General features: G+C 52.1%; 1 protein-coding gene across 7 annotated transcripts in view; it reads right to left on the bottom strand.

Annotated features, from left to right (window-relative positions):
* IQSEC1 (IQ motif and Sec7 domain ArfGEF 1) overlaps positions 1 to 27637 on the bottom strand; it is a 147937-nt gene that overhangs the window by 56660 nt on the left and 63640 nt on the right. The window lies entirely within an intron of this gene.

Here is a 27637-nt window from a genome sequence, read left to right as displayed (position 1 = left end):
AGAGTGGAGGCTGCACTGGAAGCCACGGGGCAGAGAGGAGAAGGAAGGTGCTTCTTGAACCGACTCCTTCAAAGGTCCCACCTTCAGAACCAGGTGTTTGCGGGCAAAGGCTCTGTTCTCCGCTTGTCCCTGCCACAAGCTGACTGTCAGTCGATAAAAGTGGATTGCTGCCAGGTCACTGTCTCAGTTCCAGGAACAAGGGAGGGTTAGACCAGATGCCGCCCAAGTTGAGAGTCACCTAGGCTTCCCCCCCAATCCTCCCCACCCTCCTGCTATTGAACAGCTTCCTTCGGCACAGTCATGCTTGAGGCTGGGGATGCACAAGGGAGGAGGGCAGAGAAAAGGTCGGACCAGGTGTGCGTGTCGCCTGGGGAAACAGGAAGAGCTGGCGCTCCTCCCATTCTTCCAATAACACGTGGGCCATGCCTCACAGGGAAGACTCTGGTGCCTTGGTACACGTCTGCTGTCTAAAAGATGAGTGACTGCTGGTGATGAGGACTCCAGGAGACCTTCAACTTACAGATGCCCTGGAAGGAAGCCACCTCCCCAGCTATAGGATCCCTTGTCCTTGCTCTTTGTTCTCTCTAAACCCCTCCTCCTCCCTGCCTAGCTTTGCAACCTGGGAGCCCACCACATGGAAGTATTTGCACACACCCATCCTCCAAATGTTTTAGTCCGGGACTGAATCTGTTTATTCAAGCAAGATGATGGCAGGAAACAAGCTGTCCCGGAAGAGGCAGCCGGGGCTCCGTTTATAAGGAGATCATTTAAACAGGCTCATAACCCTGAGTTAGCACAAACATGGTGACTGAGGAGCAGTTTCACCAGGCCCCAGGACACGAACTGAGTGCTCTGTTTCTGAGCTGTCAGGGGGCTCGGCCAGTGGGTGGTTGCTGGGAGATTCACCCCAGGGCTCCAATGAGCCCGGGTAAGCGAACCATCTCCAGTGCTTGCAATATGTGAATGATCTGATCCTGTGCCAGCCCTTTCTAATCCGGCCTCCGGTCTGCAGTGCCCAGGGCTGAGCACTGTCTGCTCTGAAACGATCTCTGTCCGCATCCCCAGCCTGTGTGGGGTGGGGCTCAGGGCCCAGGGGAGCCCACTGACATCGGGCCCTGGGAGGCACTGCCAGTATCTGGAAACCTAAATGATTAGTCAGGGGCAGGGTATTGCAGGGGCCTTACCTCCTGGGAAGGGAGATACCATAACTGGGAATGAGGTTGTTGTAGGGAGGGTTAGACGTTTCTGAAACAGGACTAGCCCAGGATTCCTGTCGAGTGTGGACAAATTCCAGAGGATGCTTGGGAGAGGACCCAGCCTGCCCTTCAGGCAAAGATGTGGTCTGACACCAAGTTTTCCCCTCATCATCTTTCTGCGCAGGCCCCAATCTTTCCCATCTCTTGTCAGCTCTGCCTTCAAGAATCTGCCTACTTCCTTGCACTAGGCTCAGCCACCTTCACCTTACCTCCTCTCTGGGCCCCCACCCTTGCAGTCTTTACTTCCCCGGCAGTCAGAGGAGGGCTATGAAAACACAGGCAGACCCAGGGCCTCCTGGGCTCCCCATCACACTTACAAAGGAAGGTAGTGTCCATGCCAGGTCTTTCAAAGCTTCACCTGGTCGAACCCAGCCCCAGCTCCTCCTCGTGCTCTCTCTTGTAGGTGCACTGGTCTTCTCAAAGGTGTCGGTGTGTCCTGCCTCAGAGCCTTTGTGTTGGCTACTCCCCAGCCTGAGCTCAAGTCCTCACCCCTTCACCTCCTGACGCAATCTCACCTTCTAAAGGTGGTTCAGCCTCATCATCTGATTTTAAAATCACTGCTAATCCCTTAGTGTTACCTTAGTTTTGTCTCCATCACCTTGTCACATTTGGTAAAATTACAATGCATTTTATGTCCAAAGAGGGTGGGGAGATTTTCCTGCTTTGCTTCCAGATGTAGACATGGTGCTCAAAAGTCTTTGCTGATGGAATGTGGGCATTTCCAAAGCCTGCTGGGTGCCGGAGCTGGAGCTCTTCACCACATGCCCCCACGGGGCCTTGGTAGACATCTCATGCCCAATGTGCCCAAACTTAACTCCCAATCTCTTCCCCATCTTAGGGGTGGTGCCATCACCCACCCAATGGCTCAGTCACCATCCTGGGTGTCATCCTGTCTGCCAGTTCCTATCCACCAATTCAATCTGTCACCAAGCCCTGTGGGCTTATAGGCATGGCGCCCTTGAGTTGTGTCCTTTCCAAAGCCCAAAATGAAAACCAACCTCAAATCACTGCGGTAAGGGAGGGAGCTCATTACTACCCAGAGTGGAACACATCCTATGACCAAGAACCTCCGAGACCTAGAGAAAGACAGATGTCAAGACCCACGGAGACCCACCTCCCTCTAAGGAATAAGGATGCAAAAGCTGAGCAGAGGAGGACCTTCCTCCAGAGCAAACAGAGAGCCAGCCTTCCCTTAGAGCTCACACTGAATTCAGAGTTGTTACAGCCTTCTCGAATGTCAGAAAACACACTTCTTTGTTAAAGCCCCAAACAACAACAGCACACTGCACCAAAGAGGAAATAGGCAGGCTGTCCTTCGGCAACCTGTCTGGCTGCACCAGTTTCCCGTGAGGACAAAGGCTCCCAGAGCACCCTCGTCTGTGGGGCTCATGCACCCTTCCGGAACTAGAGAACATGACTTCTCGGTACTCTCAGGGGAAGCTACAGATTTATTTTGAACTAAAAGAGTCTTTTTTTTTTTTTGAGATGAAGAACTTGTAAATAAAAAGATACATTTCCCTTATGTGAAAATGTCCAGTGACAAAATAATAATAATTTGTAAATTATCAAGGATTCAAGAGGGAAAGGGGTGGGGACAGAGGGGAAAAATAAGGACCTGATACCAAGGGCTCAAGTAGAAAGCAAATGTTTTGAGAATGATGAGGGCAATAAATGTCCTCGACACAATGGACGTATGCATGGATTGTGATAAGAGCTATATGAGCCCCCAATAAAAATATATATATTTTTAAATATTTTTAAAAAAAGAAAATATCCAGTGTTGACAAAGACAGGCATTCTCAGATGTGGCTGGTAGGAAGATAAATTGGCAGCTTTTTTCAGAGTACTAGCTAGAAATATCAAAACTTAAATCATAATGCCTGGTGGTGTAATGGGTTCCACATTGAGCTGATTACATCAAAGCCAGCAGTTCCAACTCATGAACTGCTGGGAGGGAGAAAGAAAGAGGCTGTCTGCTCTCGTAAAGATGTAGAGTTTCAGAACCCCTATTTTGGTCACAGTGAGTCAGAATGGACTTGATGACAATGGGCTTTTTGTTGCTGTTACCCCAATCTTTGGCTGAAATTACAAAGATAGCCACCGCCCACAAGTCAAGGCTCTAAGCCTCTCCTTGGTCAGTCCTCAGATCTGCCCCCAGTTTCTCCTGGGGGAAAGGAAGACTGTCATTTGTAATCAGAGTACCCGCCTTCCTTCTCTCTCCTTGCCATGAGGTGCCCGAGGCAGAAGGCTGATACCCCAGTGGCACAGCTCTCTAAGATGAAGCTCTGCCACCCCGCCCCTACCCCCTGAAGTAGGGGAGCACCCAGGCCAGTCCCTACCTGTCTAACACCATCACTGCTCAGGCACACCACCTTCTTCACCTAGGAGGATCTCCCACAAGAGCTCAAGGTCTCTCAACTTGGTTCTACACCTTTAGGGAAGCTTTTCCCATAAGCCCAGTTCACCAGACAAGACTGATGATCCAAATCCCCAATTCCGCAGCTGCATATTGCAATTCATGATCTCTCACAAAGTGAATCAAAGGACCAGTCCTGAGCATTCCCTGACAGTTTAGAATCTCTAGAACATTCTAAGGTAGCTAGGCGACTGGAGCGCTCAGAAGATGCTCCTGTGGTCCAGCAATCCCTTTTCGAGAAATTTATTCATAGAAATCAGACAGGGTACAAAGAGGTACATAGAGGAATGTCACTGCAGTGCTACTTCTAATTGAAAACACTTAGAAAGAAATGAAGTGCCGTCAACAGCGGGTTGACGTAAACCAACTACAATTGTGTATTTGCTGGTGGTATAGTGTTACATGTTGGGCTGAAGTTTGGAACCACCAACTGCTCCAAAGGAGGAAGAGGGGACTTTCTACTCCCATGAAGAGTTATCATCTTAGCAACCCACAGGGGCAGTTCGGCTCTCTTCTACAGGCTCACTATGAATTGGAATCGATGGGATGGCAGTGAATTTTCTGCGAATATATCCATGAAGAAGCATACTGCAGGGACAATGGTATGAAAACATTTTAGACATAGGCAAACGCTCTGAGGGAATGAGTCGCTGGACTTGGGGGATCCGGACCATACTCCTGGGGGCACCATGATCAATTAGCGTCAGATGGCACAAAAAACCCATGCTGTACAGCCAACTCGCCTCAGTTGTCTAAGGTGCACAATTATAGGTCTCTCCCTGTCTGGAGAAGCACAGTAAAAATGGACAGACGTGTGGAAACCATCAGCTCAATGTCTTGAACGTCAGTCTCCACAGCCCTGAGACCAGAAGAACGAGATGGTACCTGGTCACCACGACCAACTCAGAAAAGAAACACGCTTGATGTCCTGGAGAGAGTGGGAGGAAAGTGTGGAACAAAACAAGATGGGGGGGACCCCAAATCATAAAAGGGACCGGGTGTAGTGGGTAGGCAGAGGCCATGGACCCCCTTCAGTCTGGACTAGAACTCCCGCTGGTGCTAGAATAACCAGTCACTCGAGGTCACGAGGGCTAGGAGAGGAGGAGGGGTGCAAGCAGGAGCTACGAGGAGCTGGAAGTGAGCTAAGTGATGGCACTTCTCAGAGATTACAAAGGAAGACAGGAAACAAAATCCATATCAATTGTTGAATGTGGAACTGACCATCTGCTCTATAAAGCTTCACCTAAGTCACAATGAAAAAAAATTAAAGAAAAAAAAGATTTGAGGATATTTGTTTTGGTAGTTGGCCCTAAGTTTAATATAAACTGATGTCATTGATATAGCTGATAAGCCAGTCATGATGAATTAATTAAAAAGTTAGAAGCTAAAAAAAAGATTCTCCACGATTGTCCAGTTTCTTACCACCCAGGGACGATGGAAACCACAGAAGAACAGAGAATATGTTTCCAAGTGCCCCCCCCTCCCTTTTCTGCCTAGTGAGGAGTCTGGGTAAGCACTCAGTGCAGGTCTCTGAGCCAGAAGCTGGGTTGGCATTCTGGTTCCAGTGTGCCCCAGCTGTATGGCCATGCACAGGAATACTTGTGTGAAATACAGACAGGGCACCACTTCATATGACAGGTCCTCAAAATACTGCCTAGCTCATAAAAAGTCCTCAATCACTGCTGTCTCTTTAAGGCTTTGATTCCAAGGGTCTAACTACGCATCACAACAGTGGGGGTGTGGGGGAGGCAGAGAGGCCCAGCACTGAGCCAGAGTTACCTGCCCTTGTACCCTGACTGCTATTGGGTCCGATTGAGGCCTTCAGCCCAGAGGGTGGAGCCCCATGACAGAGGCCTTGCAGAGGCGTGAGAGACCAGACTCCAGAAGCTGTAACAAGCAACCCCTAATGCCAGCCCCCACATCACAGGAGAGCTCGGAGGGGCAGATGGACCTTGAACAAGCTGTTCTGCATGGAGAGGTCCTATAAACAGACGTGAGTCCTGCAAAGCACCATTGATAGACCCCACCTCTTCATCTTAGCTGGGGAGTAAGGTTGGGCACAGAGGGTAGAGACTTTTAGTTTCTGAAGTCATGACTTTTCTCGAGAAAAATAGATTGGTCCAAGGAATCTCTGCATGTAGGCCAAGGGACCAGCTGAAGCAGTCATGAGGCCAGCTGGTCGCCCCAACAGACAATGATGTTAACAGCTCACACTTACATAGGTAGCGAGCCGTTGTTATTGAATCTCAAACAGTCTAGAGGCAGGTACTGTTCATGGCCTAGTTTCACAGACAAGGAAGCAGCCATGGAGAGGTTAACCTCGGTGCCCCAGTTCATATGGTAGGCAAGTGAAATCAGGACCCAGATAGGCTGGTTCAGAGCCCAAACACTTAGCCACTCCACTTACAAAAGAGTCCTTAAAAAGTATAGGTTTGAAATATGCAGCACTCACTTTCTACACCAGCTTGCCAGGTGCTATGTTGGGTATAGGTGGCCTATAACCCAACCAGCACCCCAGGGAGCCAAACTGCTGGTGCTTCTGTCCCTGAAGAAACCGAAGCTCAATGCTGTTCCTCTCCAGGCCAAGGTCAACCATGCAGGAAAGAGCAGGACTGGAACTGGACTCTGAGCTGGAGCTTTAACATCTGGCTCCCTGAAGAGCACACAGTGGCCACGCTGGGGGCAGGCCTGGGCTCAGAGCTGGGGGGCTTTAGGCTGGTGTGGTTGAGAGAGAGACTGGGGTGTGTACGGCTAGTCGTGGTCCCATCACATGCTGGGGTCCCATCACATGGGGGAGCCATCCTCTTCACAGGGCTGGGCTCACGGGGCAGGAAGAAGGTGGCTCGAAAGCCTGCCTGTGGTTAAATGTCCTCCTGCTTGAGTTTGCATAGACCAGACAAAATCACTTCTCCTGCAAGACGCAGTCCCTCAGGGCTCAGCCCTCGAGACACCCTGTGTTCAGCCCTCAGGGGTTTCAATTCCAGGAAGGGAGTCCAGACCAGGCTCTGCGCCTGCCCCACGCCTCACAAGACCCCTCCTAGGGCCTCGGTGGCTCTTCAGAGCCAAGGCCACATTAGCCCAGTTTCTTATATTGACCAGAAAAGGGCTGGGGGACAGTCTTGCAGCACTCTGGGCTGGGTCCTATACTTAACTCTAGGCCACCGCTGGAGGAAGCCACGGGAAGAGAGGAGGGCAGGACCTGGGCAGTAGGTGAGTCAGGGACTAAAAGAAGTGCTAGTGACTGCGTCCTCAGAGTCCACCACATGGCTCAGGCAGGAGAAGGGCAGCTTCCCAAGTCTACGGGGTTATCCTAGGGCAGAGGAAGCAAAAAGACCTGTGGGACCAGAGACAGGACAAAGGCCTCTGTGGGAGCCTGGGACAGAAGACGTTTTTAACAGTTTTGAGTAATTTGGGAATGAGTTACCTCGGGTAATGCAGGGGCGTTGAGCAGTCTGGAAAAAACGTTTGCAGGGATTCCTGAAGCTTTGGCCTGGCTCAACCACACCCACCCACTCACCCATGAAGGGCTCTCAGACAGGTGTGGTACATCTGCTCCTCCCATCTGGTAGACGAGAATATGGCCCGGCCAGACCACAGAGTTCCGGGCAGCGCTGGATTCAAATCCCAGTCGTGCTCACCATCTCCCCACTCGGCTAGGTTCTACAGGCTATGGAATGTCTCCAGGTATGGGAGCAACCCAAAGAGCAGAGTACAGGGACACGAATGGTACGGAGTTAAAGGGGAAAGCGGCTGTGAGACGGGACATGGAGCCGGTCTGCCCAACGAGGAGGAGACTGGGAGGGTTTTCCTCGGGGAACGGGGGCCACTTCCTGGGCAGGGGTGGTGAAATGAAATGACTCACTGCTGACTCTTCCATGCCTTTCTTTGTTACCTCCCACCCAATGACTGGGTGAGGCCGCGTAAACAAGGGGTAGGGGCGCCAACTCGGAGAAGGGTCCATTCTGTCATTTCTCTAACCAGCGAGCCATCTCCAGCAGCAGTGGGAAGAAGCCTGTGGCCATCAAGCAAGAGGAGCCTCCTGTGGAGCGCATGCGTGGCAGTGGTGGCAGCGGCACCAGAGGCACAAGCAGTCAGCACGATCGGGCAAAACAGATGAGATGGCTTTCCTTGCCCGCAGCACAGGGCAGAGGCCAGGGGACCCCTTCGCTGAGGGGCTGCGGACCAGAGAGACAGAGAGGGGGCTGTGGGCTGAGAAGAGGAGCTGCGCTGGACAAATATATATGTTTCCCGACTGTGGGAACCTGTTGACATGCCTAATAAGCACCACACTTGTGAGTATGTCTGTGAGTGGCATGTGGCCACTGCAGTGGGTGGAAGATCAAGCCCAGCGGTGGAGCAGAGTGCCGAACGAGGGAAGCAAAGGGAGGTGGAGCCCGTGTGACCCCTGCCTCTGGCAACTGGCGTTGGGATGGTGTGGTGTTGTATTCTCCTTCTCCCTACTGGAGCTCCAGGAGGTCAGATTGGCCCTTACGCCATTTCTTTAGCAGGCCGCTCCTTGTTCTCCTCTTTGGTCTTGGGAGAGGCAGTGTCTCAGGGATGCTTAAAGTCTCCGAATCTGGATCTAGGCTGACAAGTGGAAAGATGCCCAGCTGATGACTGAAAGGACTTAGGACCCCCGAGGATGGCCACAAATTCTGTCCCTGGCCTTGGTAGACAGGAGTTGACAGGAGAGAGCATGGTTCCAGGAAGGAGGACTAAAGACATGGCAGCCATTGCACAGGACAGACCCTGAGTCCAGAAATGCTGCTTTGAGCCTGGGACAGAGGGGCAGGGCTGCAAGGCGGTAGGGAAGTAGGCTTTGCACTCTCTGAAAAAAATTATGGCGTGAGTCTACATGCTACATGAGGCACTGACATGATGGCATTGAGCTGAATGCCCACCATGACCTCTGGCTGGTTGACCAGGAGCACCAATCCCAACAAGGAAGGTGCTATCTTTCTAGATGATCCAGATGTCACCTCTGCAAGACTTCCAGGCAGGTGGGGCCAGGGCCAGAGGAGCTTCCAAGTTGGTTATAATGAGGATCTACAGTTGTCACAAAGGAACCAAATAAATCCAACATCCAATTGTCCATATATATATGTATATATGTATGTATGTATTTTTTTTCCTCTCCCCTTTGATGGCGAACAGACAACTCAAAGGCAGGCTTCAAAACTCCTGAGCGCCCATGAAGCCCGCTTACCCTGCAGCTGTCCCCACCTCAGACGACAGCAACTCCACCCTTCCAGCTGCTCAGGCCCATCACCCCAGAGCCCCTCTTGGTCCTCTCTTTCCCCATATCTTACTCCCAATCTGCCAGCACCCTGGGCCGCTCGGCCTTTAAAACAGTCAACGCCTGACCACTCCACCCACTGCTACCAGCCTGTTTGGGTTTCCCGCATCTTAGCCCCATGCTGGCATTACTGCTACAGTCTCTTCAATGGTCTCCCCCAAGCCCCTGCCCCACAGCAGCTAGGGCTCTCTTAAAACATCACTCTGACTACAGTCTCCCACCTCACCTGGACTGAAAGCCAGAGTTGTTCACAGTGGCCTTGTGAAACTCCACAGGACCCGGCCTTTCCTCCTGCTGCTCTCGCCCAGCTCCCAGCCCCAAGGCGGCCCCACTGCTGTCACCTGGCCTCCTGCCTGCTCCTCTATAGGCCTGGCATGCTGTTCTCCCAAAGGGCCACACAATTCCCTCCTAACCTCTTTCAGGTCTTTGCTCAAAAGTCATTTGAATCACAGCCAGACCTTTCCTGACCTCTCTTTTTAAGACTGTACCTTGTACCCTGGAGTCTGCACCCTTCCTTGCTCCCAATCTCTGACATACTGGTCACCATGGCCCTGCTCTGGAGTCGGGTCTCCTGCAGTGTCTGGCATGACAACGGTGAACACACACTGAGCCACTCTGACCAGGCCCAGGAGGCCTTTACCCCAAACCCAGCATGGGGGGGGGGGTGTCTTCTGTTTCCCAGGTGGACCTTTGGCCCAGGGGAACACGAGGCTGGATGTGGGCTGGGCACTACTCATACAGGACAGTTAGAACCCTGCCCGATGGGGAGCAAGGCAGGGCAGGGCACCAGACACTCAGGAGCCACCGGAAGTTCTCACTGTGATACAAAGTATCTATGGAAACATAACTGAGAATTGACTAGGAGCAGGTTTTTAGAACAGGAATGCTGGAAGCTTTGGCATGCTCCCTGATAGTGAGGTTCTCCAGGGGCAAAGGCTGCTCTGGACACAATTACTCCTCACCTTGAAGAGCAAGGTAGCCAGGTGACAGCACAAGACAAATTCTAGAACTAGAAGAGCCTCAGCAGGCCTATGGCTATGTGATCCCCAAACTGAGCTGCTTCCCCGAGGGACCAGGGCAGACTCGGCATGCCTGAGAACCCGTGGTTCAGAGGTGGGACCTCAGAAAGGCACTCTTAAAAGAGCCCCGGGTGATGTGATACACGGCCCCTCTGAAACCCCCGTTTCCAAGTTCTTCCACTGTACACCTGAGGAAACTAAGGCAGGAGAAGGTGCCAGCCCAAGCGCTACTGAAGAGGTCAGCAGCTGGTGGGGTCAGAGCCTGGCCCTCTTCTCGACCCACGGTCCCAAACAACCCACCAAACGCACACACCCCCCTTGGGACACACCAATATCGGAATCCAGCTTTGGCCTACACAGAGGGGTGGTGGGCATCTTTTTCTTTCTCAAACTAGAACTAGTTATGGAATGTCCACTAAAAACCCAGATTCTGGTTTTTCTCAGAAAAAATTAAAAAATCGGATCACTCACTGTCATGGAGTCAATGGTGACACATACTGACCCCTCTGTGGGTTCTGAAAATTTAATTGCTTATGAGAGTAGAAAGCCCAGTCTTTCTCCTGAGAAGCTGCTGGTGGTTTTGAACTGCCGACCAAGGGCACTACATGCCAGAAGATCCGACCACTGGGAGTGGCAACATCAGTTAGTGATTTAGGTGGTAGCCACCTGCAGAGGTCTGAAATCCCTGCTCAATCTGTGTGGCAGCCAAAGGCCTCCTCCCTGGAGGTTCCCCAGTGGCTATGAAGTAGAGACAGAGTCACAAATTCAAGTCCTGATTCTGCAAGTTGGATAAGTGACTCCTCCTGTTCGAGTCTCAGTATCCCATCAGTAAGATAGTCCCAAAGTCCATCCTGAGGTCAAGGGCGGATGAGAACAAGGCTGCACACAGAACATGCACACATCCTCCTGAGCTTTTTGCCTCCTGCAGACACCTCTAAGCCCGGGGCCTGTGGAGCTCCAAAGGACCACTGTATCGCCAGTCCAGCCAGTCAGACTGGCCCTGCTCTCTCTGGCCTCTAGCCAAGGCACACTTCATCACAGAGAGAAGCTGTACTCAAGCTCAGACGGTAATAAAAAGGACACTTACTACTGAGTTAAAAAGGCAGGCAAGTCTAAAAGCTTTGTGTTTTTAAGCCCTCTTGAGATTTTCTGAGTCTGAAATCTTATTAATGGAACCATGGACAAGGGCAGCCAGGCCACAACAAAGAGACAAAATGCGGGGATAGCCATCCTAGGCCCAACCTCAACCCTGCCTCCCACAATATACTTCTCCCCCAACCAGGGTCCCTAATTCAAAGACATTCAGGAAACAAACGCCCACCACGTGACAGGAGTGGTCTGAGCCTCTGGAGAAAACAGTTGGAACAAGAGACGGTTTTACAGCTGTGACCATTGATGTTGAGGAGTCACGGGGGACACACTGGTGTGCTGGGTACATTGAACATGGGCCATGCCCAATACCAGAACCCAGGAGAGACTTCCTGAAGATTTACGGAGGAGCGTCCACGAGGCCAGTACGGATGTCTGGTGTGGGGGGTCATTCCCAGAGAAAAAATTGTGCGTGAGAAGGCAAAGTGGAATGCAGGTGGGGGTCCATGGGGTACAAGGGACTGAAATCTCAGTCTGGTGGGAACACGTACTGGGGAAGGAGAAGGCAGGTAGGAACCAGAACTTCAAAGGTCTCCTAAGGATTTGGTACTGAACTCAGAGAATGGCCAAGAAGGGTCCTGAGTGTTTTGGGCACTGGCACTGCAGGAAGGAGAGTCCAGCTGTGAGTGGAGGAGGGGGAGAGGCACAGAGCCCTGCTGGAAAGCTGGGGAGAGACCCGGGACTGTATGGTAGGAGAAGTGAGACTGAGGGGTACTTGGAGGGCAGATGGCTGCAGGAGTAGCAGGAAGAACACCAGGAAGACAAGATGGGGGGGGGTCACCCAAAGTTGAGCAAGAGGGACAATGAGACACACGTCAGTTGTAGTCCACCAAGTGGGGACAGAGGTCAGGCCATGGTGGGCAGGGCCGAGCGGAGAGGAACAGCAGGGGGGAACAAAGATGACTTTGGAATAGTCTGGTGGAAGAAGGCTAAGGAGACAGGATGCTGGCCAAGCGGACTGGGCCTTCAGGGAAGGTCACCATTTTCAAGCAGGAAGAGACTGGACAACTAAGGACCGAACGAGGTGGAACAGGGACTGTCAGAGGGAAGAGTTCTAGATGGATAGACTCACTAAGGTCCACTTGGTAGATAGACACAAGAGAATTTCTTTTCTTGGAGAGGGAGGAGTGGGTTAGACAACTGCCCAAGGTTCCTGACCCTCTGGGAAAACTAGCGGAAAATGGATGTGTTACACCTGCCCGTAGCCAGTTCCAGGCAGTGGGGCTACCCATAGTCCTAGACTATGGCTTAGCCATAGCCATAGCTCTGTGGCTTGCAGACAACTCTAAGGAATCCCCCAGAGCCCAGAACAGCCATACCAGCTACCTGCATCCTGGCCACCAAGGCAGGACCCCCAATTTCAGCTTCACTGCCCCTATAATCTCTGTGAAGGAAGGCTGTAGGAGCCATAAATCCAGGCCTGGGCTTGCCCTGGTGAGAATGAGACAAGGCCTGTCCAAGCTCTGGCCACAGTGTTCAGCAAGAATGCTAAACACAGACATTCGACAGTAGCTTCTATATACATATGAAAATACAGAACTCTGAACAATGAACTTTTCAAAGCAGGAGGCTATTTTTGGAGCTCTGCTTACTGAACCAACATTCAGCATTTCCCCATTTGTCAGCTGCTGCTGAGAGGACCAGGCACCAAGACAAGGATGGCAACTGGGGACTGATGGGTCTTATCAGGCCACTCGAGTCAATCAAGAGTGAAGCAGGTTTGGGGGCTACAGCAAACAGGTAGAGGACACAGCAAGGATAGTCCCCTCGTCCTCTCTAGCCCCATGAGCTCTGTACAGCTATGTCAGACTCCAACCATCTCATTGCTGCAGCGATGGACAAAGGTGGTTAGAATCTAGCACCCCAACTTCTCTAAGCCTCACTTTCCCGCCTGCACTGGGAGGCAACGCCACCATTCTGTGGCACAGGGCGGGGGTATGTGAGACAGGGTCTGATGAGCTTTTATTGACTGGTATTGCCAAACCTAATGGGATGGAACTATTTCAGGAAGGGCTAGGGCAGCGCCCTTAAGACAGGGCTTGTGCCCAGGCGTGCACAGCCAGAGAGATGGGAGCCTCTGCCTGCGGGGAGCCCAGCGCAGTGCAGCCAGCCCTGCCCGCCCGCCCTCCATCAACATGTTTCCAAAGGTCGTCTTTCCGGCCCTGCGGCAGCAGCCACTCCAGTCTCATCCACCCAGCCACACTCCCAAACATAAAGAACGCCTGTCTCTCAGCCTGAGCTGGAGCGGAATCTCCCTCCCGTTAAAACAGCCTGAGGACCAGAGTAAGCTGTGGAGATCGGAATTCAGGCCGTGTGAACAAGAGGGGACTGAGAGCAGGCCCCCCACCCCCCACCCTCTACCACACAGAAAAACAACCTGGAATCCTCTCTGTTCCCATCCTTGGGTGGCTCTGGAAGCTCCCGACAGGAAGAGCTCAGGGATCCTAGCTGTGTGGAGCCAGCACACGGCACCTGTGGCTGCACAGGCCCACCGGCATTCACTCAGCAGCATGTTAAGCATGGCAGCGGACTCCTGCTGTCCCTCTCCATGGGGTCCACAGAGGCCATCTCCCTGGATCTGTAAATTACACTCTTAGGTTTCTGGACAGCACATCTCATTATCTGCATCTATTTTCTTTTCCATTCTTATGGATGTATCTGTCTCTCCCCATCTGAAAGCCGGTTTAGAAAGGTAGAGATGTTTGCTTGCTTTCTTCACGAATGCCTCCCCAGTGCCTAGGATGGGGCTTGATACCCAGCAGGGGCTCAGGCCACATTTGTTGAATGGATGAATGGATAGATGAGTTCCAGGGACCAAGGGACCCACAAACCCTAGGAAGTGGATACCTAGTGCAGAGAGATGGTGATGCCCAATGGGGTTCAGGGAAATCAAAGCCATAGGTCTCCTGTGCCCAGTACGTGGCTGGGCATCTTCTCACCATGACTCACGTGCCTTCCTACCTAGGAGTCCTGTGAGAACCTCACCCCTCTCCTTTGCCCCTAAAACTCTTGGGCAGCACACCCTCAGCAGGCTCCAACCTAGCTTTTAACGCTGTCTACCTCATTTTGTTGGCAACAGGCCTATGGACAAGGTTTGTTTTTCTCTATTTACTTAGGTAACCCTGAGGCCTAGGGAGGAGCAGGATCATGCAGCTAACATGCAGGGGGCTGGGTGACCCTGAACCTGTGTCCCACTCTGCAGCTGAGCTGGAGGCCAGTGTGTTTCTCCAAGGTATGAACACATGCTCAGTGCACAGTTACACTGACCATGCACCCCACTGCTCCCATGCCTTGATTTACAAAGGACGGATGGGGAAGGCGAACTGGAGGCCCAATCCTTCAAGGAAGGTCTGGGCTAGTTCCCCTTGGGCTGGATGTCCCTCGGTGCCTACCTCCCCCAATTCTGGGAGGCCTGTTGGTGGCATCTGATACTGGTAGCCTCAGACAGGATCAGGAGCAGAGACTCACTCCACAGGCTGGCACATGTGGGCTTTTACTTGGGCTCCATGCCAGCTGGCAAGAGAGCCATGAGGCTTGGGTGGGGGCAAGGTCCCAGAGAAAGGGCAAAGGGATGAGCAACAACTCTACAATTGGGCCCACTCGGGGCCTCTGCTTGGACCAGAGCACCAAACCAGGGAAGTCAGCCTAAAAAAAGAAAGTCAGCCCCCTAAAGTCAATCCTGAGGCCAAACCCAGGATGGGCTGTCTTTCCAAGAGAGCCTGTGAAAAGCCCTTTATTCTCCCCAGGGCCATCTGGGCCAGGACAAAAGGGGGAGGCCCGCCCATCCTGGGTCCCTGGGCTACTCCCAGGAGAGTTGGCTGGAAGGAAGAGCCACTGGAGGGCTAGCCCAGCACCCACTGGGCATTCACTCCTCACAAGGAGGTCTTACAAGACCCAGAGCTCGCTGGACGGCAGATTTCTGGGAGAGAGGGGTTCACCAGGGTTGGATCACAGAGTTCTAAATTGGCAGCTCTGACCCTATTTGGTTTATGGAGTTTGTTCAGTGTGACCCAAAAGATGCTTTGTTTTTGTTTTAAAGGAAGTGGGAATCACCAATATAAGGGAGCTTCAAAAAGTTGCTGGTGGAAAAGAATAGAGAAATAATGGAAAATTTCCACGAACTTTTTAAGCCCCTTGGTATTTAACCACCAGGGATTTTAACAAGAAATCCAGATTTCTGACTACCGGGGGCGTGGAGTGAGGTTGGGCGGTAGAGAGGAGTGGACAATTGAGGACCTGGCTGCTCTACTGTTCCAAATTCCCACTTGATTGCAGTCAGGTGAAGCTAGGTGACAACGATGCCCATCAGATGCAAGTGCAAGTGCTCCCCTATTATCCCTAGCCCTCCTGATGGCTGGCCTGCCTTTCCTCCTTTACATAGCCGTCCTGTCTGCTGAGGGCACCTGCAATGGCTTGTGAAGCATTTCAAAGGACCCAAAATCTAAGATTCCACTCAAGGAACAAACTAGGACCTGTAGCTTGGGGTCAACTGTTCTCAGGAAAACGGATTTAGACCATAAACACAACTCTCAAGAGGTTCAAGAGTGCCCCCCTGCCCTACCCAGCTGGTGGGAACACTGTGGCCTTGTTTGGCTACATCCTCTGATGAGTCTACCAAAGTAACATCATCCCACTGACCACATCCACCACTCTATGGTAATGACAGCCATCAGCCTCTATTTAATCAGAAGCCCGCTTCCTAAGAGGGCAGAAAGGGGCAGTTCTATCTTGTCCTATAGGTTCCCTATGAGTCGGTATTAACTCAAAGGAAAATGATTATTAGGGCTTATTCTACAACTGACCTCTAAGACAGTGAAGGATGTGAATATCTGGACACACCCTCAGCAGTCCTTGGCTCACCTCTGAGAATGGGAGGCTACATTTGGGATGGTGCCCTGAAGGCTCCCCAAGTGCCCACAGGAAGTGTCCAGAAGCTGCAGCTTCCCCATCTCCCAGCTGAGTGAACCTGGGGGCTTCATTCAGCTACCTTTGTCTCACCTTTACAATGGGACTACCTTTGTCTCACCTTTACAACTGGCATCATTCCTACCTGGCTTGCCAATAGAAATTTGGGAATCAAGCAAGAGCATGCTTTTTTTTTTTTTTAAGCAAATATGCTACCCTTATGCATGCATGGGTATGGGTGTGTGTATGTGTGTGTGTGTGTGTGTTGTCTCTGCTTTGTACTATGAATAAGAGAAGTTTCCACCATGATTCTTTACTGAGTAAGTGCCAGAGAGTGGGCCATCAGAAGTATTTCCCAGCCCAACATGGAATAAACACCACCCCCCACCCCCACCCCCACACCAAATCTGCTTAGAAAAACAACAGAAGCATCTCCAAAACCCCTTTCCCTTCCCTCTACCCACCCACAGCTTTCCAGGTCTTGGACAACAAAGTTTACAAAACTGCTTCCCTAGCCATGATCTCATCTGAGGATGGCATCACCCTCCTCCCCTCTCTGATTTCCTTTATTAACCATTTCCCAGAGCCTGCTTCTCTGCCAGCTATGTCAGGGCCGTTTTCACCACACAAAGACGACCAGAAGCTTCCAACCCCTGGGCTCACTCTGAAAGATTTTTCAGAAAACACACACACACATGGAGAGAGAGCCAAAAATCTTCCCAACTGAGCCAAATTAAATACAGAGGCCTCCAGTGATTTCCATACACACGAAATGGACTTAAATAAAGCGGCTCTCTGTGGCAGGCTCCAGCAGACAGGGCTGGGCAGGGCCCCAGGGATGCACTGGGGTGGGGGTGGGGGTGCTGGGCAAGAGGCACAGGCTGGGGAGGTGGCTCCATGGAGACTGCAGCATGTGAGAGACACACACTGCTGCCACCTCCCTCTCCACAGCCCACCCTGTCTGCCCAGGCAAGGGGGAGTGTCACCACAGAGTCTGGGACAACCTCAGCCTCAGCTGAGTCCCATACTCACACTGCCACCCCTGCTGACCACAAAGCCCACCTCCCACAGCCAAAAAGAGCCTTCTTACATACAAAGTGCCCAAGTCAGAACCTTCCACACTTGAACTCTTTATCCTGGTCCAACCTTCTTAATGTTGATACCCAAGCTTGCCCCCTCCTCTCTCCTCAGCCCCTGCCTACCTCTCCACCTGCTGTCTGCCTGCGTGTCCCATCTCCCTCGCTAAGGCTGAGGTATACCCCTCTGTATGCTCCAGCCGGACACAGCTGTCTGCGCGGCAGGGCTCCTGGGCTGGGGTTTGCACTCACACCACACTCCTGCTTCCTGGGACACAGCTCCCTGCAGCCGAACCACGCAGTCCTAGCACAGGCTCAGCACCTGGTACTGAACACATGAATTGATGATGATGAAAACAGAGCAATACCGTAAGAGAGAAGAGCTCCTGGGTAAGGCACTGCTCTGAGCCTTTTGCACAGGACTCATACCTTCCTCACAACCTTCGGAGGTAGGTGCTACCCCCATCTTCTCATTTGGTAGAAGCTGAGAGAGGCATCCTCACGAACCCAGGCTGTCCCCTGCAGACAGACTCAGCTGGCTAATACCTCCCTGCCCTGGTCGCCTAAGCTGCCAGAGAAGCCCACCTGCCTTGTCTGTTCACCTGATTCCTCCTCCCCTTTCCAAACCGGGCACACCAGCTGTCACCACGCTTAGCAGAGAGCAAGGGCTCAGAAAGGCTCTGGGAGACAAATGAAGGCTCAGAGTAGGAAGAGCTGCCCCTAAAGCCTCGTGCAGGTGCAACGCTGACAAATGCGGCACTTCCTTGGAGACTGTCTAGCCCCTGGCAGGCAGGCTGTGTTACCTCGAGCAAGTAACTTGGCCTCTGTGTGTCCCGCTTCCTCAGCCCACATCACAGGGCTAAACGAGAATGTGCACCCAGCTCTTCAGGCTGGGGCCTCTCCCTGCAAGTGCTCACTGTGAGAGAGCTGGTCCTATGTAAGCCTGCTATTACTTCCCACATGGGCACCCACGGGGTCCCGAGGAAGGTAGATGTTAGGCAGCGAGCAGGTTGAAGTAGGGAGATGTCTTAAGGGGAGCCCTTTGTTCGGGGGTGGGGTGGGGGGTATTAGCTCCTCTGACCCATCAGTATCATCCACACATGAGATAGGGGGCTGAGGACAGGTGAGCAACCCTGATTGTGCTCTCTGGTTCAAAGGCAGAACTGGGATCAGACTGGGTCCCACCGCTTATTTTAATTGCATCTGGTTGATACTGTATAACCTAGCAATTCCAATCCCAGGTAAATATACAAAAGAGTTGAAGGAAGGACTGGAAACAGCTATGAACTAAAAATAAAACTCCAATGCTCACAATATGACTTACAGTAGCTAAAGGTAGACAACCCCGGTGTTCACGAGATAACCAGTTAAACACATAGTACAGTCAAACAATGGAATACTACTGAGACGTAAGAAGAAATGGAGGTTTGATACGTACTACAAAATGGGTGAACCTTGACAACATATGCTGAGTGAAACAGGATGCAAAACCCCACTTACATGAACTATCTAGAATACAAAAATGTACAGACCCCAGAGTTTATGAATGGTTATCAGAACTTGGGAAATGTTGTACAAAAGGGATAGAGTTCTGTGTGGGATGTTAAAGACTTTTGGAAATAGATAGAAATAAGTTGCACAAATCAGATCTAATTATTGTCACTGGGTTGCTTACTACAAATAATAAAAATGGCAAAAAGTGTTGTTGCATATATTTCTTACTATAATAAAATTATTTGGAAAAAGAACAACTTGGTTGAGGACTAAGCACTGGTAGAAGCTAAGGATATTAACAGTGATATTAAATTCATAATCATGACAGTAACTAAATTTTACTGATCACATATGACGTGCCAAGCTCCAAGCAAGGCAACACCACGAGCTAGCCCAAGAGAGTGACCTTGAGCTGGGGGTAATGGTGGAAAGAGGCGCCCACTACGGCCCTCATAGTGGAAGAGAACTCATGAGAAGAGAAACAGATTTTTTTGTGTGTGTGGAGGGGAACATAAGCTTCTTTAGGAACTGCTGGGTCAGAGAAAGTCACAAAATGTCCAAGGAGAGATGCTGAGTGGGTAGTTAGCTATCAAGGGCCAGGCTGGAACCAGATTAGAGGCCCAGAACAGAGGGATTGTGTGGAGAAAGGAAAGGAGCCTGAGACTGTCCGGGAAACCTCAATGGCGAAAGACAGGCGAGGGGAGAGAGGGAAGGAACTATTGGCACAGGAAAACGGGGGGGGGGGGGGGAGAGGGGGGTCCATTTATGCTGTGGTTCCATTTAGGCTTGGTAGCAGTGTCGTGAGGGCAAGCAAGTGGCCCAGGGTGCCCCAAGTGGGGAGGCTGTGGCCAGTCCAGTCTAGGGTTTCAGACCCTCAGTGACTTCCGCAGGCAGGATTCTCCCCAGAGCCCTTGCTGCCCTCCGGGAAGCCCATGAAGGTCTGAAACACAAGGCTGGGGTCCCCATAGCAGGAAAGGGGATACTCCAGTGGGAGTGAAAACTGCCTGGCCCCTGGTCTTTGGAAGCCTCAGAAAAGCAGAGCACCCTCAACAAGAACCATCAAGCCTAATGGGGTAGGCATGGCCCTGCCCTCAGGAGTCTGAGGGTGATGGAGGAGAAGCAATCCTCACGCTGACAAAGACCTCACCCAGGTAGGCCCTGACCGACAAGGAAGCAAAAGCCTAGCTTTACCCTGTGACCTCCAGACACATGGCTCTTTGCCTATGAGCTGCCAGGGATCGGCCAACACTGGGCCCTTAAGGCTAGGGCCCGTTCACAAGCCCAGAGTTCCTGAGTTGGGTCAGTGGTGTTCTGTGCACACTGTGGTCTGCCCCAGACTCCACACACAGGCTTCATTTTCACCATTTTTGCTTTTACATATGTTCGAACTCCATATTAAAAAGGTCAAAGGTAATGCTACAAACCTGCTATCCACAACAAATCCTGTTGCTTTCCTGGGCCACGTTTTTGTCCTTTTTATTAAGTGAGTGGAAAGAAGGGACCCAACAAGCAACAACGAAAGACTAAACACCCCTGCACATTGAAACGACTATGCCTCTGGGAAAAGCCACGGGTGCTGAGCGAGGAGAGACTGCATGTGCCCAGCTGCATCACCCTCCTCCTCCAGCCATCTAGCACAGCGGAAAGAGCCGCGTCCTTGAACACTTCCCCTCCACCCTCAGCGTGGGGCACACACACACACACACACACACACACTGTCCAGAGCCTCAGATGGAAATAACAGCACCAGCCGTGATCACCATCATCATGTTGTTGTTCGTTCATCGCCATTCAGTCAACTCTGACTTCAGGGGGTTTCTCAAGGCAGACCCTACATGCCTCTGGGTAGGTTTGAAAAAAAGTCACCCTTTTGGCTAGTCCTCAGGCACTTGCCCATCTGTGCTACTTGGGGACCCCTAATGGTAACAATACTGTTGACAACATGAGTGAATAACTTGGAGAGCGGCTGGCACTTTCTGGCCATCATCTCTCTGCCCAATACTGTCAAAGAATCCGGAGAACAGTTCTTAGACCCAGAAGCCTTGCTTGGGCTGGCAAGCACATTTCTGACGGGCAAGACCACTGGGCAGAACTCCTGGCGATCAGCTCGCCTCCCCCAGGCATGCCGACTCAGGGACCTCTGTGCTGCCTGTGGGTCTTTTCCCAGCCTCCTTCACTCTCCTGCCCCTTTCTGCCTCTGCTCTACCCACGTTCTCTCGCTCCCACTACCACAGCATCAATGTCAGGGAGCAGGAGAGAGGGTCTATAAATGAACCCAAAGGCCAAACTACGTTCTGCAATCGCAATATGCTGCTGTCACCCTCCAGCCTTGGTCCCCTGATCTGTAAAATCATAGTGAGGCCAGCTACTTCACAGGACTCCAGATTCAGTAACATAAACATGTGCAAAATAAAAAGGGGCCCAAATGCCAGGTAATGTCATTTTTATTCCGTGGACCTGTTCCAGTCCTACTCTCAGACCTGCCAACTACAGACTCATCAAAAATATTTGGGGCTTTTCCCACCTCTAGCTGAACCTGTTCACTCTTCCTGCTGGCACTGATTTGACACTTATTGTGTGTGTTACCCACATGCCTTCCCCTGAGCCAAACCAACCACAGAGGCTAACAGATGAATCCTCGTCCTGACTACACATGGAGTAAGGGGCAGAATCGGGACTCATGTCAGGTTCTATACCTCCATGATGGGACCTGAGGCTAGACTCTGGAGCTTCTGGCCTTATTGGGCACCAGAAACAACTCAAGTAGGCTCAGGATACCATAGTGCCACCTGCCACAGCGCCAGAGACTTCTCTCCTGATGCCCCTAGCCTGGGACCTCTCCCTCCGTCAAGTCTCAGAATTCTTCACCCTACCGAAGCTGCAGGCTTCCTTACTCTGCAATGTTCCCAGTGTGCCGACAAAGAGATTTCCATAGCACTGTTTGTTTCTTAGTGGGCAGTTTAACTCCGCAGCGGAGGCAGTGGGCTCCAAGTACACACATCTCACGAGCCCACAACCTGGCTGCATCCTCCTGCATGCACAACCCTCACTGCCGTCCCGCCTCCTAACGCTGCCATTGCTCATGCCCTGGCTACCGCCCCCTGCCTAGGGACAAGCGACACAGCCCCCCCAGTTTGATTTCTCAGACCTAAACTAATGACTAAAGGCTACCATTTCCTGGGCCACCACCCATATGGTAGTGGCTTCCGTGCTGGAAACGATGTCACGGGCATTTCAAATACCTGAAGGGTAACTCCTGGTGGAAATCCTTCAGTGGAGCTTCCAGACCCAGAGACTGAGTAGAAAAGCCTAGGAAAGTGATCTTACTTCTGAAACCTAGCCACCGGAAACCCCATGATTCACAGGGGAACACTGTACAGTACAATGTTGGAAGCGACGTCTCCAAGGTTGGGAAACACTCAAAATACGCAGTCACCACACAGCGATTTAAACAGTGTAACTACCGTGAAGACGCTGGAGGGCCGGGCAGCAAGAGCTACTGTACATGGAGTTGCCATGCGCCAGAGGCGGCTCCCTAACAACGAAGAACTACCACCACCTTTTATCAGGGGTCTACACGTGTAAGTGCTGTATGCAGATTAAGTCATGCACCGTAATCCTCACAACAGCCTGTGAGCCCCTATTATCAATCACTCACATTTTACAGATAGGGAGCCAGAGGCAGAGGTCAGCTGGGGAACATGATCAAAGTCACACAGAGTGAACAGCACTGTGGCTCCTATTTGTGTGATCTGGCTGCAGAATCTGGTCGCTCTACTAAATGTCCCCCTCTGCACATGACCAAAGCCTCATGAAGTCCACGACAATTTCACCACAAGTAAACTGAGGCCAAGAGAGGGCGAGATACCATGGGCAGGCCAAGCCCTCGGCCTGGTGCCAGGGTATCTGCGGAGGCAGAGTGTCAACAGCCCATCAAGCCAGCTCTGCCCTGGGGCTTTCTGGGCCTTCACTGCAAAAAGAGAGACCACTCCTGAGGTTAGTAATCAGCAGGACAATGACTGAGCGAACCTTAAGCTCCACAATAGGTGGTATTATGGAAGCATTTACTACAGGTGTTGTTTTGGGGTGTTTTATAACACTTTACATGCATGAGCTCATTGAAGCCTCCTAGCTGGAAACAGGGAGGCAAACACTGTTCGCCTCTGTCCTGTGACGAAGGCATGGTGAGAAAATACTCATCTTGGCAGACAGACTCCGGGTGGCCCTGGGGGATAGGCTATTTCAGAGACCTTTTCTGTGTCTGTGACGAAGGTGGACCTCCCAGCTGAAGGCTCCTTCCAAATTTCCAGCTTATAAATGGCTTCTCCCCCTCCGGCGGGAGCAAGTTCTGCAGCCCCCATGCATGTGAGTCCTCAAAGAAGTCCAAGGCTCCGGCCTTGTATTTCCTCCTCACAGAGGAGCCGGTCATGGTCACACTGGCTCCACAGCAAGCCAGGACACAGTTGATGTTTTTCCTCCAAGACCCCATTCGGTGCTGAGCCTGGGCTGGAGCCATGTCAAGATGCAAGCCTGCAAGCACCCCTTTTTAAAAAAATTCCAGAAGGGTCCGGCAAGAGAGCTGTGAGCTGTCATCAAGCAGCCTGCAGGTGGGAAGGTGAACGTTTTGAGAACCCTGATGCCAGCCAGGGACACCAGACACTTGTTAGTTGTCTCGGGAGGATGCACCATAGTGGCATATTGAGCTGAAGGTTATTTTGCCCCAGGTGAAGCAGAGACTAGCTGCAAAGGACACAAATTCTGAAGTCGGGCAGACCAAAGTTCAAAGCCCAGCACTGACATTTGCTGGTGCCCCTAACCACGTCACCTGACTGAACAACGGGGGGCCACAGAAGCCCGTAAGCGAGATTTGCTTTGGGAATTAGGAACGCCACTGAACATCAGCCCTGACATTGTTTTTACACTGACCTTTGAACAAAGGGGAAAAAACAAATGCTGTCACTGTTTCCCCATGGCTATAAGCAAGGAGCTGGCTCTTGCTATGGCTTCACGGGAAACTGCTACCGATTAAAAGAGGCAAACCGAGGAAACCCCATTAAGAATGGCCTTTCCATCAAGGAATAGGGAGGGCATAGCCAGGTATGAATAAAACAAGATTGCTGGAGTCATATCCTCAAAAAGGGAACACCAGTCACACCACTGCCACTGAGGCAGTTCCGCCTCCAAGCAACCTGATGGAGGGTTAGCGAGGCTGAAATCTTCACAGGCTCAGATAGCCTCACCTTTCAGGTGGAGCAGGTGGTGGGTTTGAGAACCCGACCTTGTGGTTAGCAGCCCAATGCCTCACCCAACAGTGCCGCCAGAGCTTGGTCCAGAGAGAGAGGGGCTTTCATAAAAAACTGGGCACGCTCTAGAAATCAGCCCTTCAACCCAGAAGGCAGCACAAAAAGAAAACTGAGAGGAAATGTTTTGAATTCAGCAGTAATTTGCAAAAGGGACCAGGTGGTAGTATGCTTGTCACACCAGTTCATACACAACTGCCATTTGCTAGGCACCTGGTATGCATCGATCACTAGACAGGACTGTAGATCCCCTCCAGGGGGTGTTTCTGATCCTATTTTATGGGTGAGAAAGTCAAAGCTCAGAGGAGTGAATCCATCTATATGCTTGGAGTCACGCAGGTGGGAAGAGGTGAACCCAAGGTATTGTGCAACATCAGGGCTATGCTCTGTGACGCACAGCTTCACGGTAGCAATCCTGGTTCCCTCAGCGAGCGCAGGGCCTGGCATCAAGGAGGTGTTCAGAAGACATGGGATTAGTGAATCTGAGAACTTTGGGGAGTCTGGAGTGGGGGTTATGTGTTGGGCTGCTGACCCAAACCATCAGCCACTCCTCGGAAGAAAGATGAAGCTTCACACCACTCCATAGATGCAGTCTTGGAAACCCACAAGGCAGGTCTCCTCTGCCTAACAGTTGGAACAGATTCAGTGGCAGTCGGCGAGTGGGTGCGTGAGTGGCAAGTGTGCGGCTGGGTGTCCCGTGGGTCACCCCTATCTCTCTGGAGTACAAAGCACTCCTCGGAGCCCCTGAGAGCAGGCAGACAGTCACTCACACATTCAGTGATGGATTCATTCATTGGCAGCGGACTGTGCCTACCTCCGCGGCCCCGGTGCTCAAGCTAGCTCGGCAGTGGAGTGGCCCCCACACAGCTCAGAATATAGCCACAGCAGCCAGAGCAGCAGCAGGTCCCAGGTGGCACTAAGCCATAATTTCTATCATAATTGTTGTCAATTTTCTTTCAGCTGCAGCTCACACAGTGGGAGCAGTCTGATTCTCCAAGGCCACACCAATTAATTCTTTAAGAGCCTTAATGGCCTTTCAACTCATTACGGTTTGCTTTTGAGGTCCAAGGATAAATCACACTCAATGGTTTTTGATCACCCTCCCCCATCACTCAAGACACACACTCGCACAATTGTATATGCATACATTGACACATATGTGCATGTGCATAATTCTCTCTCCACAGACCCACACAAAGACACACACTTCCGTAGAGCCGTTCCACCACTGGGGAAAGCTTTTCAAGGACCTCCTGGTGTTGTCATCTTGCCTCTGTGCTGGCTGGGCGAGCAGCTGCACACCATCATAATTCAAAGGTAATTAGCAAAATCTAACGGGCCACTGGTATGGGAAGCAGAGCGTTACCTTGAATAAATGCCGCACCTGACCCCATCATTGTAAGGTGTTTTTTTTTTTTTAGTCACTCAATTTGCTAAGCATTTCTGTGAAACTTGCATCATCCCCTTTCAGAGAGTTTGGGAACTGGGGCTCAGAGGAGTGTGGTAACTTGCATACACTCACAAAACTGAGTCGGTATGAAGACAAAGTCTGTTTGCCTCCCCAAGCCCATGCCCCAAGCTGCCTTAGACTCACAGGTTCTCATGCAAACCACGATCCTGTTTCCAAGAATCTAGTCAGATAAAACCTTACACACATACACACTCGTGCATACATAGACCGAGTTCTTACAGCCTCTGGAGCCCCTGCCCAATCCCTTCCAGAAACCCTCGTGTGCTCGGCCATCATACTGTTTAACCATGCAGCGGGTAGTCTTACCCGAGTTTTTGAACCAATGGTGTGTAAATATTAGCACGGCTAGTTCACAGTCCAACTTCCTTGGGCGTAAGCTGAAAATCCTGGCAGGGGAGGCAGGGGCCCTCTGGAGGTCTGACCCCAGAACATCTGGGGTTCTATTCCGGGCTGCCCTTCTCATATTCTGGTCCACTCACTAGGTCTCCTCCTGATTGGAAAGGAGGTAGAAGAATCTTGGGGTGCCAAAGGCTCAAGCAGTAAAGCATCAAGGGGAACCGTGAACTAAGGTGCCACAGGGGTTGTTAAAGAGAAGCCTCAAACTGCCTACTTCAGGGTGTTAGAGGCCCCAGGGTGTGTCCCCTCAAAACCCAGGAGCATGCTATACCCGAACTGGGCTTAGGGGTTGGGTGGGGGAGATGGCTTGTTCCTGGCTCAGCCTCCACAGGCTGGGGGCTGGGCTGGGTCTCTGGCCTCCTCCCCAGGCTCCCTTCTGAACCACATACCAAGTACTCCAAAGCAAAGCAAATGGGACCCACCTGCTCTGAGGCCGAAGGGCAAACTGTAGGCTGTGCCTGTGTGTAAGTGTGCGTGTGATGCTTCTCACTGTCAGAACACCTGTCTCAGGCACTGAGATTCGAGAGCAGCTGTTGCTTGCCAATCCAAACCACAGACCAACCCAGGCAGGCCTCCTTGCAGCTGAAATCTGTACTGTATCAGCTACATGGAGGGACTCCCGATGAGAAAGAATACGAGACGGAGAACATGCTGAAGAGGTAGCCGTGGGCATCCCAGCCAGAAGGGTGATGGGCATCTCAGTTGGAAGGCTCGCTTGTCCCTTTCAACTTGGGGTCGGGGTGCGTAGCAGGGGGAGCATGCTAATTCGTGTCTCATGGTTAGCAGCGTTCTCCACTCGACTAGGGACTCCACAAGGACAAGGAATCGGATGCTCACTGCACGTCCAAAGCAAAGGCCTGTCAGCCTGCTCCCATAAAGATGACAGCCCAGGGGGCAGTTCTACCCCAGAGTCTTGGATCACGGTGACAACACACAACACAGTATTGATGACACTGACTTTCAACCTCAGTCTGCTCTCCTGCGATCATCAAAATCGTAAAGCTCCTCAAGCAAAAGTAACTGGATGGGAAGGCCATGTGTGTGTCAGGTAGTGCGCACGTGTAGAATACGAATTATGTGCCCCTGCTCCCACCCTTCTAAGGCCTGCCACCAACTTGCCACAAGACAACCCTGGCAGCTGCAGCTTGCTTTAGGCTCAACCCCCTCCAGGTCCTGCAGGGGCACCTCAGGTGGGGTGAAGGGCACTTACACCCACATGGTCGCAGTGGGCCGCCAGACATTGTCTGCAGAATGTTTGAACTCTAAGATCAAAGGGCTCTGGGTGGTCTCTCCTCAAAGGGTGCCTGGCCACGTCCAATCAGCAGGTCTATAAATGCCCTCCACACAAGGCCCTGCTGGCCGGTGAGAGGGGGGTGGGGGTGGGGGAGTCAGTGTTCCCAGCACACAGACGAATTCTCTCCCTCCCTCCAGAAACCCCCGGCTGCCCACAGCACCATCCGCCTCCTCACGCCCCAAGGCAGTCGGCTTTGGGACACACGCTCATGCCAATCAGAACCCACCACGATCAAAGCAGGCACCCAGTCCAAACAGCAGTCACAGGGACGTCCCTACTCAGTCCAGGGCCGAGTCTCTCCTCTCCCAGGCCTGGGCCTCCCTCACAGCCGTGGCGACAGACAGGGACACTCTGGGGGATCGCCACCAACCAGCCTCCTCCCTTCGCTAAGGGGGGCTCCCTCGGCCTCCCCCGCCAGCGCCGGTGGCGCCTGCAAACTCCCCGCAGCCGCCTCGGTCTCATTTGCACTTCCCCGGGACCCCGGGCTCGCAGGCTCCGGCCGGGCCGGCGCGCGGTTCTCCCGCACACTTCCAGTCTGTCCCGCCGGGCGGCCTCGCCCCCGGCG

The sequence above is a fragment of the Tenrec ecaudatus genome, chromosome 5, assembly GCF_050624435.1.
Source record: "Tenrec ecaudatus isolate mTenEca1 chromosome 5, mTenEca1.hap1, whole genome shotgun sequence".
Classification (NCBI taxonomy): domain Eukaryota; kingdom Metazoa; phylum Chordata; class Mammalia; order Afrosoricida; family Tenrecidae; genus Tenrec; species Tenrec ecaudatus.
The sequence above is the reverse complement of the archived record's forward strand: the minus strand, read 5'-3'. Positions and strand labels throughout refer to the sequence as shown.